Here is a 13,768-nt window from a genome sequence, read left to right on the forward strand (position 1 = left end):
CCAGTTTCATCAACTTCACACAGCTCTTGAATATGCAGTAGATCCACTGATGACAAACTCTACACATATCAGCACCACACAGCCCCTTTTAAGTAAACCTCCCAGTGGTGTAATAAGATCTTCTCATGTTGTTAGAACTGTGTAAAACACATCTTTTCTAGGTAACAGTGGCCATCAAATTTTAATAAACAAATAGGCCCAAATAAAAGAGTGATGGGGAATATTTTTCTCACCCTGGGAGATTTACTTTGGTGCTTACCAGTCGTACTGGCTGATCAACTTGAGAAGATGTGGTGGCTTCCTTGGGGTCATCTTTAACTAGGGTCTCAGCAGAGTGAACATGAGTTCCTTTTGCAAACAAACAAACAAACAAACTCAAAACCAAAACCCCTTGGTGTATTCCTCATCTGGCTTCCTTTGGTGGAGTTATGAACAAACAGTTTAGCATTATGTACAAAAGCAAGGGCACTGGAAGATGGAAGCTCCATGTGGTGTCTGCTTCTTTGGGTTTTTCCCCCATGGCCCCCATCCCAATTTCCATATGTACATTCATACATAGTACAACATGAAAGGGTTAAATGCTTTTTCATAGCTGTCTCCCCAGCCAGCTTTGTGTATTTAAAGTGAATAAAGGTTTAATTACTAAATGATGACAGTGTCATATGGTTTTGGTGATGGTGCGTAGCATCCGTTGCATGCAGAAGAGGGGAAGGCTGTGAGTAGCAGTGGAGAAGCTTAAAATGCCAGAGACAGTAAAACATCTGTAATTTGCAATTCACTGGTGTTCACTGATTGCTCATGGATTAAAGATTAAAATCTATTCTCTGGCAGATGGATGGAAGAGAGGAGATTCTTACGAGCACATTTTGCATCTGTATTTCATTCTGCTCTCTTTGCAAGAATTGTGGATGAGGAGGAAATAAAGCCAGAGGAGGGGCTGGCAAGCATCAGGGAAAAGACAGGGTGGGCAAAGCTTGGCAAGCTCTTTCTCCTGGCTGAGAGAAAGCTGATCTAGATGGAGAGCTCTGAGTGACTCACCCAGGTGAGGCTCAGGAAGACTGACCGATCACATCTGATGAATGCTTCCTTAGTGGCAGAGGCAAATGAAGATATAAGGGCTTCCCTATTTTTAAAAAGCTTTAAAGCTTCACAGAGGAGTGAGAAGGACCACAAATGGAGGATAACTACCCACTTCTCATTGGAGAACAAGACATTCATAAGAGCCAGAAGTGGGAGGAACCCTAAGGGGAAGTTATGTGGACATGTGTGGGATCTTTTGTGAGGAATGGATAAAGCCAGAATGGAATGGATGGGGGCAAGATGGGCCATTATTATTTTTTTGAGAGAGGAGGATGACAAAATCACTAGGATGTGATCAATACATATGAGAATCATATTTTAGAACTCCAAATATTTTTTCTTTTAAAATAGACTAGAGAGGAGTGATTCTACAAACCAAAAAGACTTGGTTTTATGATTCTACGACTTCAGCAAAATCCATATTCAACCACCTCTTCTGAACAAAACATCTACAGACAATGTGAAGCTGAAGACTTTCATGGCTGGCATCCATAGTTTTTTGTGTGTTTTTCGGGCTATGTGGCCATGTTGACATTCTCTGAAGATGCCAGCCACAGATGCTGGTGAAATGTCAGGAGTAAACCCTTCTAGAATATGGCTATATAGCCTGAAAAACCCACAAAAAACTATCTACATCCAACTTTCTAGATAATCATACCCAACAAATTCACCAGTTATCAATGAGTAGAAATGCTACCTGCATCCTACCCCAAAATCCATAGACACAAAAACCATATTTTGGTACCCATTCCATGCAAAACGTTTCCATTGTCAAAAACACATCCCTGAATGCCACCTAGATAGCCACATCTACCAAATTCACCAGCCACACAAGGGGAGATGAGCATGATGCAACTACCTTCCCCAGACCCCAAATGAACACAGAAATCACATTTCTCATACACTTTACAGGCAAATGCATTTGTATTTTGGAAAAAAGACCAGAATGCCAGTACTTTCTGAATAACCACACCTATAAAATCTACCATTCACACAGGAGCAGATAGGAATGATGTCACATGTAAAAGATAAATCTCAGCAGAAACAACATTAAAATCTACTGTCTAAAAAATTACCTCGGAAATATTTATGGATGTTTGGAAAGGTCCATTTCAAGCCTGGAGGGTCTTGGAGCAACAAATTGTTCACCAGCCTCAAATGCAACTGCCCATCAAAATTTCCTATCTTTAGTGTAATTGTATGACAATGGTTGTAAGTATTTTGATTTGTTGTACAGTATTGTTATTTTCTTTTTAAAAACTGGCATATATTGATGCCTTAGTGTTCTTTCTGAAGACAGAAAAATTGACTACAGATATACCTCAGTTAGCAAAGTAGTTGTGTTCTTGGACATTACTTCTTTACAGGAATGTTGGTACCAGAGGCTGAAATAACATGGAAAGTCTAGGGATACGTTCCTGCACCACAAAAAAAGAAGAGCATTCCAACATGCTACAGCAAACTTTTTATCCAAACCTAACAATATGCACATGTGAAATGAAGGAAACAAGCTTTCTAGAGACCGTTTAAAAGCTGTAACAAGTAATGGTTTCTAGTTACTTTCAAAGGTTACATTTAGGGGAATTTAAAAAAGGTTTTACACAAGAATTAGCATTCCTCTTCATTTATATCCTGCCTTACCCTCAAAATCAGGACTCACTCAAGGCGGTTTATAAATTGAAACAAATACAATGTAGTTTAAGCATATTAAGGTTCACATTAAAATGAAATTAAACTATAATGTTAATTTAACATTAGCAATAACATTATTTTTATTAAATTTATGGCTAAAAATAATAAAAACCTGTTTAAAAATAGCACAGTTAAAATTGTACAGCATCCTATTCAAAGTCTTTCATTTAAAAACATTCAGTTCTCAACAGTGAATTTTTCTTAACACCAGGGTTGGCATCACCAAGTGTGGTAATTCATAGTGCCACCCACCACCACCATTGACCTCCTTCCATACATGCCATGCCATATAGAATCTTTAATAATATATTTATGTTAATTTTACTCATAAATTGTAATTCCTATTTATCAATGAATGTAACGGCAATAGGTGTGACATAAACAACTAGCAAAATTAAAATAAACATCTAAATTATAATATCATATGCACAGCCAAAATGTATTTGCATGTACACAGTTCCATGTGGTTAAAGTGACAATTTGGTATAATGTGATGTTTTTAAAGAAAATTTCTGTCTCATGTCTCTGCCTCAATAATTCTAAATCTTTTCTCTTAAAAAGAGAATAAAGAAAAGAAAGAGAAATGTAACAAGCAGTTCCACAAGCTACACCACAAGCTACCCGCCAACCATTAGTTAAGGGCAATAGGTTAGTTAAGGGCAATATATTACTGTATATGCTCGACTATAAGTTGACTTCATGTATAAGACGAGGGCAAGTTTTGGGGCCAAAATTATGGATTTTGATAAGACCCGTGCATGTTGAGGGTAAAATTTAGGGCCATGTAGCAAAGGATCTAAAGGATGAAGCAAAGGAAAACAATGTCAAAGAATGTAAAAATCCCAACAGCCCTAACTCTTTGTGCCCACTCTTAAAGCTGATGGATGAGAGAGAAGGGGGGAGGTCAGTGCTTTCAGGACAGATTATACTCTTGCTTTTCGCAAGGGGATGGTTCCTTCTTTTAAATAAGAGTTAAGATACAGTACTTATATTGTATCTTACATTGGATATACATTGGATAAATTGACTTAAGTTTTTGGGAGTCAATTTTTTGAGCTAAATTTCTAGACTTATACACAAATATATCTTCTAGATGCCAGCCACAGATGCTGGTGAAACATCAGGAATAAACACTTCTAGAACATGGCCACATAGCTCCAAAAATCCACAAAAACTATGGATGCCGGCCATGAAAGCCTTCAACTTCACATTATGTGTGCAATTGTTTGCTTATTTAAAAGATCCTCAGCCAGGATCGCTTTCTGAGAATGTTGGCCTGGAAGGCTCCCCATTCTTGTGGAAGTTGGTAGTATTTTTCTGAGATGGAAATGTAGGGCTCTTTTTGGCCCATTTCTATTCCTGTGTTGATGTTATTCTAGTTTATATTATTTATTATCATATAAGAGACAATGCAAACTGCAATGAGCACCATTATGCTAAGTTGGTGCATTTATTATTACTCACATAGTGCTAGGTGAATGGATAATTGAAGCACTTTCCTCACGTGGACATCCCTTCCCATTTCCTCCTCTTTTGGCTTCTCTCTTTTTCTCTCTCTGCCCTCCTTTCAAATTTGTACCCCCTTTTAAGGAGAGATGTGTTTTGAGGAATTTTCTTACAGCAATTAAGCCATTTTTCTTAGCCACCAAGGCCAGGCTGCCAGATTTAATATTTTGGGCTGTTTTAGTAATCATGTAGACCAGTCTCTGACCCCTTTGTTGCAAACATAGCATATGCATCATGTGCAACGTAAATAGACAACAACATTAATGAGTGCATACATCACTCTATTTCATTAGCATTACTGTACAAGCGATTTAAACATAACAGTATTAAAGCAAGATGCTTGCAGAGAACAGTGGGCTTGCTTTATACAGTACTTGGGCTCTTTTAAACCGGAGATCACGCAGAATGAGCATGGGATCCTGTACATACCATACTACTCATCTTTGCATATCACACTTCTTGATTGAGAGGATGCAGTGACTGAGTTGTGTAGAATGTTTTGTATCTGCTCAGAGGCACTCAAAACATTTCTAATTAAAATTGTCCATTCTTGATTCACTGACTGTTTTTTGTAACCAGCCATTTACTGCTGCACTTTCAGTGAATCAAGGTCTTCAAGCTAAAATAAGCACATTGGCCTGTTACAGACAGCCAAAATAAAGCTGCTTCGAGTCACAGTGGAGGTATGGTATTTGAATGATGCATGCGTCCTAAGAGTCCAGAAGTCACATCAAAGCCATGCTCCAGCCCTAAGGACTGGAGCGTGGCTTTGGTGTGGCTTCTGGACTCTTAGGACGCATGCATCATTGAAACACCATACCTCCACTGTAACTTGAAGCAGCTTTATTTTGGCTGTCTGTGGCCCTATACAGACAGGCCAAAATAAAGCTGCTTCGGGTCACTTTTGAGGTATGGTGTTTCAATTATGCATGTGTCCTAAGAGTCTGGAAGCTACACCAAAGCTGCATACCAGTCCTTAGGACTGGAGTGTGGCTTTGGTGTGGCTTCTGGACTCTTAGGAGGCATGTATCATTTAAACAGCATACTTGCAAAGTGACTCGAAGCAGCTTTATTTTGGCCTGTCTGTATCAGGCCTGTAACAGGCCATTATTCCTTACTACTCTTCAACTTCACTCCTTAATCTTTAACAAAATGGAGTTTGTGTGAATGGTACTGAGAGTAAGATGGGTAGAAAGAAGAGGTGCAGATCATTAATTGAATAAGTTGTAAAATGAAATCCCATACTTTATGACAGCTTTTTCAAACTGAAAATTTTCAGATATTTTAGACTCCTATCACCCTCACTAGCACTATGGACTTTATAGTCCAAATAAGGGGGAATCCACATTCATGGATTTAAAATGACAAGAACACTTTTGAAGGAGCCAGTAACAAAATATCCATAGTGACAAATGGTTTAAACCTATATGCATTATCTGTAAATCCCAGGATGCACCTACACAATAATGTAGTTTGACACCACTTTAAGTGCTCTAGTTCATCCCAAAGATCCTGGCATTTGTAGTTTTACAAGGTTTTAGCCTTCTTTGTCAAAGAGTGCTAGTACCTCACAAAACTACAGAGTTCTGTAGGATGGAGCCATGACAGTTTAAGTGGTATTGAACTGAATTATTTCTAAAGTGTAGATGCACCCTTGTTCTGACCAGACACATTTTAAATGTTGAGCCAATTAATGCTAAATCAGGGATTTCAATTATCAGTGCTGGTAGCAGTGAATTAATCAACTTATTTTAAAATGTGAATGTTCAAACCTTACATCCCAAGCCTTGATCCTTGCCATAATGGATATGACAAAAAATTGCTTTCCTTTCCCTTGCCCCAACAATACTTCGTTCATTTGAAAAGTATGTGGCTGCTTCCCCAGCCATCTTTTTATCTTTGTTAAACAAATCCAGTGTCTCTGTAAGATGACGTAAGCCACACAGGCAAACAATACAAGTAGAAATAATGTTTTCAAGCATCAATCATTTTTATATCTTCAGCTAATCAGACTTCATCCCTTTAATGCCCACAATGAGCTCTCTCTTTCCCCCTCTCTCTCCTCTCTCATTCTGTTGATCTCAATGAGAGCTTCTCAAGTGTGTAAAACATTAAAAGAGAAATGGATAATAAAACTGCAGATGGACAGCCTAATCCTGATCAGGGCTGAGCCACTGCAGTTCTGCTGACTGTGTTTCTCTCGCTCATTCTTCCTCTCTCCTGCCTCCACTTTCTGCCTAATGTGTCCAGGATCAGGGTCAACAGCATGAGATATATATCACACATCTCAGAGGTCAACTGGGAACAAGGCTGACCATACCATCTTGTGGTATTGAGTTGGGGATAAGGGATGATGAGGGGCACAGTGACCAACTGCTTGGTTCAACTATCAGCACACCTTGCATACAAGGTAACTTTCTGGTGCAACTAACCCATCATTTGTACTACAATTGACCATCTGTTTTGGCCAGCGGAAAAGGAAACACTTGACTACTGCCTCCTGTGTCACAAGTGCGCTTCCCATCTCTTTTGAGTTTGGGGACATATCAGACACTTTCCTGTTATGTCCCCACACTCCAAAAAGATGGGAAGTGCATTTGTGACACAGGAGGCAGTAGTCAAGTGCTTCCTTTTCCGCTGGACAAAACAGATGGTCAATTGTAGTACAAATCAAATGATTCATTTCCCTATCAGACACTTTCCTGTTAGGTGTGTGGTCAGTTCTCCTTGACCACAAAGAAAGTAGCAGCCAGGGTGGCCATGGGGAGCAGTTGTAGTTCTCAGAACCATGAGTCTTATTCCCATGACCAGTGGGGTGTGAGACAAGCAAGATCAGCACAAGAGATGTGGGCCATCTTTGACCTTGTTGAATCATGGAAGAGCAGCTTCAGTCAAAATTAGCAGGACCTGTTGCAGATAGTTCAGACAAATGGAAGGAGTGCTGTTAATTTTATGTTACCAATAGTGCTATTTCTTTTTCTCACTTAAGTACTTCTGGCTGTCCACCACAGCATTCTAGTTATAATTATACTAGTTATAATTATAGCTAGTCTTATAAGCACATTTTTTGCATGAGAACATAATGTACAGAAGTACTTTTATCCCCTTTCCTGTTTGCCCATGACCATTGCCATGTAATTCCTTTGCCACTTAACTTGGTCCATTGCTTGGTTTCCTTTCTAGTTTCTCCACTGTCTCCCAGCTTTCCCTTTCAGATAACCACTGAAGGATATTCAGAACAGAGGATCCCACCAACTGGAAGTGCAAAAGGCTGCTCTCACTACATAATTCTAGCACTGCAATTCCAACTACAATGATTCTATCCTATGAAATTCTGGAATTTGCAATTTAGGGCACTTAGAATTGTTCAGAGAGCTCTTGTAGTGACTCCTAAACTACAAATCCCAGGACTCAGTAGGATGCAGTTATGGCAGTGGAGTCATACTGCAATACTACTTAAAGTGGAATCTTACTGCTATAATGTTGTGACAGGGCCCTAGGACTCTTTTGGGATTGTGCTAGGTTCTGCTACATTGTACCAGTGGCAGTGCATGGAGAATGGTCTTGTGCCTGAGAATTGGCTTGCAGGGCACTGTTGTGGTAATGAGTAGTGGGATTATAGTCTCAGGGACAAAGAATGGGGCCAAATGGATGAGGCAACCCATAGAGCATGGCCTGATCATACATGGATGAGGGAAAGAGTGCTTCTTCTAATTCCTGTGCACCATCTCTCACTTATCTATGTCCACCTATGGACTAAATATGTTCTGCTTGTGTTTAGCAAGGAAAGGGAGACAACAGAGGCTTACCAAACAAGGTCCTAGATTGACACGGACACCTTGAAGCACAGGCCTCTATCTCACATATTCAGTGTCACAGCAAACTACCTCCAAATAATCTCTAAAGTTATGTAGTGCTTTCATATGAGTTAAGAAGTAAAACATGTAGAAAAGCAGAGGGAAAAAATGTGGAGAAAGGGATATTGAGGGAGGGAGGAGGACAGAGAAAGACACTGGCAGATTAAGACAAGTGAGGTGTCCCCCGTCAACTGCATTTTCTTTAGAGCTGGGGAACAAGTCTATCTCCCTGCATGTTTCACCAAGCAAAAAAGGAGGGGAAAAAAAGATGAGACAGAGCAGGAGAAAGATCAATGGGAAGAAGGGGACAGTGTGGCAGATTTAATTAATTACTGTATATTAAAATGTTTGTTTACAGAAATGAACAGCTACAAGAGGTCTGGTGTTAATTAATTTACAGCATTTTTCTCCTGGTCCCTGTGCTGTGCCAGCAATTGTGGAGATAGCACAGTGGCAGGTAAGCTGGCATCACTTTGGATTTTTAGCAGATTCTTTGTTAGAGAAAAGCTGGCAAGTTGGCCAAGTTCAGACTCAATGCTTTCTAAAGGAGAGTGAACTATACACCAATACAGCAGACTCTGCAGAAAATGGGAGAAGGGGAATGACTTATGAGCCTGACATTTTATGAGTGGCAACGGTTGGGAAGGAGGTCCTATTTCCATCAACCCACCTCCCTGATGTTTTTTGCCTCTTCCATCAACAACCAGGATGGGGCCATGTCAACACTGATAAGCAGTACTGTTTATGATAATATATTTCAGGGAGCAGATTTGATTCTGCTTTTGCTTCTAAGGACAGTAAAACAGATAGATGGAAATGCACAGATATAGGATGGGGGACATCTGGCTGAATGAGACTACATGTGAAAGGGATCCAGGAGTCCAAGTAGAACACAAGTTGAACATGAGTCAACAATGCGATGCGGCAGCTAAAAAGGCCAATGTGATTTTGGGCTGCATCAATAGAAGTATAGTGTCTAGATCAAAGGAACTAATAGTGCCACTCTATTCTGCTTTGGTCAGGCCTCACCTGGAATACATTGTCCAGTTCTGGGCATGACAATTCAAAAAGGATGTTGAGAAACTGGAGCGTGCCAAAGGAGGGTGACCAAAATGGTGAAGGGTCTGGAAACCATGTCCTATGAGGAACGACTTAGGGAACTGGGGATGTTTAACCTGGAGAAGAGAAGGTTAAGAGGTGATATGATGGCCCTGTTTAAATACTTGAAGGGATGTCATGTTGAGGAGGGATCAACCTTGTTTTCTGCTGCTCCAGAAACTAGAACGCGGAACAATGGATGCAAACTGCAGGAAGAGATCCCACCTCAACATTAGGAGGAACTTCCTGACAGTAAGGGCTGTTCAACAGTGGAACACACTCCCTCGGAGTGTAGTGGAGTCTCCTTTCTTAGAGATCTTTAAATAGAGGCTGGATGGCCATCTGTCGGGTATGCTTTGATTGAGATTTCCTGCATGGCAGGGGATTGGAGTGCATGGCCCTTGTGGTCTCTTCCAACTCTATGATTCTCTGATCCTATGACGCTGTATAGATGGGCCCTATGGGGTGTCGTTGTTATGTGTGAGGAGTGGGGCTTCCAGATGCGACTCACCCCTCGCACATGACGAGGGCGTCAAAATGGTGGTGCCCTGTACATACGGGCGCCGCCATTTTGACATGATGGACGTATAGTGTCCACACGCCCCGGCGCCTTTGTAATGCCGCAAGTGTGCCATTGGCACCTTGCGGCGTCACAAAGGCACCACAAGAAGAACCTTCTTTTTGCAGGTTCTTTTTGCTCTGTGACGGAGCCGCGCGGTGTGTCCACTGTGGCTCCCTCGCGGAGCAAACCAGGGTGGCAGGAGACCGCCCTTTTTGGGTGGTCTGTATCCCGCCTTTGATTCTATGAAATGTAACCTCTGAATTGAGGAAAATTTCAGCAGTGTGAGTTTGACCTCCACAATACTAACTGAGCCACTGGGTTTCAGTCAAGTCATTAATGTTCCTCTTGTCTTCAGCACTCTGGGCAGATCAGTAGGTTGGCTGACAGGTTGTAGAAACAATGACTGCAACCAACAGGAGTAGGGAATACTTACTGGTTTCTCCACAAATGTTGATGCTTTACATGATATTTCTTAAGAAATGCCAAAAAATACCCGGAGGGAAAAAGGCATATTTTACATGTGAATCCAATAAGGGTCATATTTGAGAGGAGGGAGCATATTTCCCTTTTCAAGACATAACAACATAATATAGTGCCAAATCAAGTTCTTCTGAAGTAGAATATTGATTTTCTGGGGATTAGATCATATACATTTAATCTGTTTTCTGAGGAACAAACATTATGGCAGAGGAAATAAAATAAAGCACACATGGAGCCTCCAGAACTTCATAAAGGCATTGCCCTAACACAGTACATCCTCACTTCTTGTTCTGCGTTTTTCACATGATAGTGGAAGTTGGCCTCTGGTAGCTTCAGTTTTGGTTAACCTCCTTTTCTCATCTCACAAATGAAGGTGGTCTAAGAGACATCTGGCTTCATGGGCAGCAAATGTATGGTTGTTCTGAGCATCCAGTGTGGCATTTTGGCCAGAACTGGAAGCCAAAGCAATTGTTTCCATGTTTTGAACTGGGCTTCTTACCAGCTGTTTAAAAATAGTAACAAAATAAAGTCCCTTTTAATGAAAATTTAGTCTATTAACTGCCTGTTGAAAAGACAAACAAAATCCACTCATCTGCCCACAATTCTTTAACATCTCTCTTCTGACCCAGAGACCTTAGTGACCCTTAATCTTTATATATATTTTGATGTTAGCACTTGTTTTTACAACACTAGCAAATACTGGTGTAGAGCAGCATTCTAGCGTCTGCATGAAACTCTATATTTCCAGGATAACATTTCTAGCACCTGCTACCATAGACTTTAATGAGGTAGGAAAACTAATACTGTTTGAACATCTATTCAAAACTTTACTATATAAATGAATAATTGTCCTCCTGGACAGGCCTCAATAAAGTGCATCAATAATTTTCACCAATCTTTGACAGAAATATATCTGTTCAAAAACTGAATTTAAAAATATTATGACAATAGTTTTTTGTGGGTTTTTCAGGCTATGTGGCCATGTTCTAGAAGAGTTTCTTCCTGGCGTTTCACCAGCATCTGTGGCTGGTATCTTCAGAGAAAGCTGTTATGTCAGGTTTCATCATTTTTCATCTTAATCTACATATGGCAATTTTGATCAGGTTACTTTGAAATTTGGTATAGTTGTAAACCTCATCAAGAAGACCATGAACACCAAAGTTTGATTTATTGATTCAACATAAAGAGCCCTTTGTATCTGCTGGGGTTTGTATCTGAAAGGACCTGTTACCCTAAAAGCCGCATGTGGGGAGAATGATGGTGATCCCCACAAGCAGTGTCAGCATCTCTTTGAAATTGTGAGGAAATTATAGCTCAAAAGGAGGCCTTGAGAGGTAACTTCAGGGCTTTTTTCACCTATGTGTACCAGCACTAACTGCAGAGAGCACTCTCGTTTCAATGAATGGAAGGGCTTTATTTAGAAATGTGCAAGTGTGAATGCAAACATACAAAAGTCAATGCAACCTTAGGAATTATACAAGGCTGTAAAAGGTGTGAAAGGTTGGACAGAGAGGAATTGAGAGTTCAAAAGGACAATAATTACCAGTCCTATAGAGAGATCCATGGAAAACAGAGAGTGGCTCAGAGCATCTGAGGGTTACACACAGAGAGTGGAATGGAGCCCTGGTATATGAATAAAGTTGTTAAGGCTGGGTCATATATTTATATCCCATTTCAACCCCTTGGGGGATGTTTGGTGTGATATTCGGTGTGACAAAGACCTTGATGGTTTTCTCATGGAAGTGACAAAAAGCTATGGGTTCTGGCTATAAAGCCTCAGAATAGATTATCTTTTATAATCTTCCTTGTGTGAGATACAAGGAAGTGAGTTTGCTGAGCACCTCACACACACACACAGGCTCTTTGCATTTCCTCGAGCAATGGAGACAAAGTGAGTCCCATTGCAAAGCAATCGGAGACCATACCCTTCACCTCACTCATGTTGTGTTCTTATTCACCCTTCCTGCCTGAACATCAGGGATTGTCTCAGGTCTAATGAATATGTTGTCACTCCAGAGCTAAAGCCATCACCCATTCCAGATTCCTTTTGGTGGGAAAGAACTGATTTGCAATGCTCACGACTAATCTCCCACTCAAAATAATTTCAACATCGTTTTATAGATAGGAAACAAAAAGTTGTTGTTTTTTCTGGTGTTCCTCAACTGTCCTCACTTTCATGTGATTCTCTTTATTTACTGCCTTTTAATTACTTTTTCTCCTCTCAGTTTTCAACAGCTGTAAGAGATGCAGATAGTCAGTAGGTACAGCTATGTCAGGAAGGATATTCAACAGTATTTGTGATTCCTCTTGAACTGTCAAAATCAACATTTGGTATAATTGCAACAGCAGCCAGCCAAAGAGTTGGAAATGCCCTTGGAGTACAATGAAATTTGTTAAATACAGGCCATTTCAGACCTGAATTCCCCCCCCCCCCCAGATCTCTACACATGCGGCATGGCTAAGGCACAGACACACACACTGTTCCATCAAGTGAACCACCACCACCACCTGTAAACAGCCCATTTTAGAGCAAGGAAACATTCAGAACCCACACTGCTATAACCTGCTCCAGGTACACAGAGTGTGCAACCAGATTAGCCATGAAAAAGGAACCAACCCTCCCCCCCCCCACAAAAAAACACCCCATATTGAAGTGAGTGAAATAATATACTGTATGCTAACAATGATAGATGACCATTATGTAGATGGTCTAAAATTATTTACTTATACCTTTGCTCAACTTCATGCTCACATCCTCTTTGCAAAATAAGGATGATCGTAAAGACCTGATTGAGGTTTGCTACAAGGCCTACTGAGCTAAGGTAGGAGAAATGCTTCATACCCTTAAAATCCCACTTTTAAAACAGTATTATTAATAGTAATAATACTGTATAACAATAGCGATGAGAGCAGTGGCATCCCTGACAGGGGAGTCACACAGTGTGAGGGGCGGAGCTTTCGGTGGGGGGGGGCCTCTGGGGGGCAAGACCAAAAGGGCACTGCCCACCTCACTGCCACATGTCACTCTACATGTAAGGAGAATGGTGCATGCCAGGGAGAGGGGGTTGGGCATGCTCCTTCCCTGCTATGCGCTGTTCTTCTTATGTATAGAGCAGCACATGGCAGTGGGGGAGCATACGTAGTCTCCTTCCCTCCTACGTGCCATTCTACCTGTATATGGGGCAGCACACAGCAGGGAGGAAGCAGTTCCAGCCCCCCTCCCTGATGTGCACTGTTCTACATATGTGTAGAGTGGTATGAGGTAGGGTGGTGTGTCACCCAGTGCAATCTGCACCCCTCACACACACCTCCCCAGCAAGAGGTGAATGAAAGGATTAAATAATGCCTCTGAATATGATCTGCCCTGAGAAAGGAATTCGCTTCTGTTTTCAAAAATGGATTAAAGATAAGTTGTCTTTGAAAATATGCTGCCTTCCCACCTTTGAAATGAAAGTGTTATTATTTGCTTTTGCTTTTACAAATATATTAACAG

Source organism: Sceloporus occidentalis, unplaced genomic scaffold (assembly GCF_023333645.1).
Source record: "Sceloporus occidentalis isolate IW3139 unplaced genomic scaffold, rSceOcc1.0.p SCAF_2, whole genome shotgun sequence".
In the NCBI taxonomy this organism is placed as follows: domain Eukaryota; kingdom Metazoa; phylum Chordata; class Lepidosauria; order Squamata; family Phrynosomatidae; genus Sceloporus; species Sceloporus occidentalis.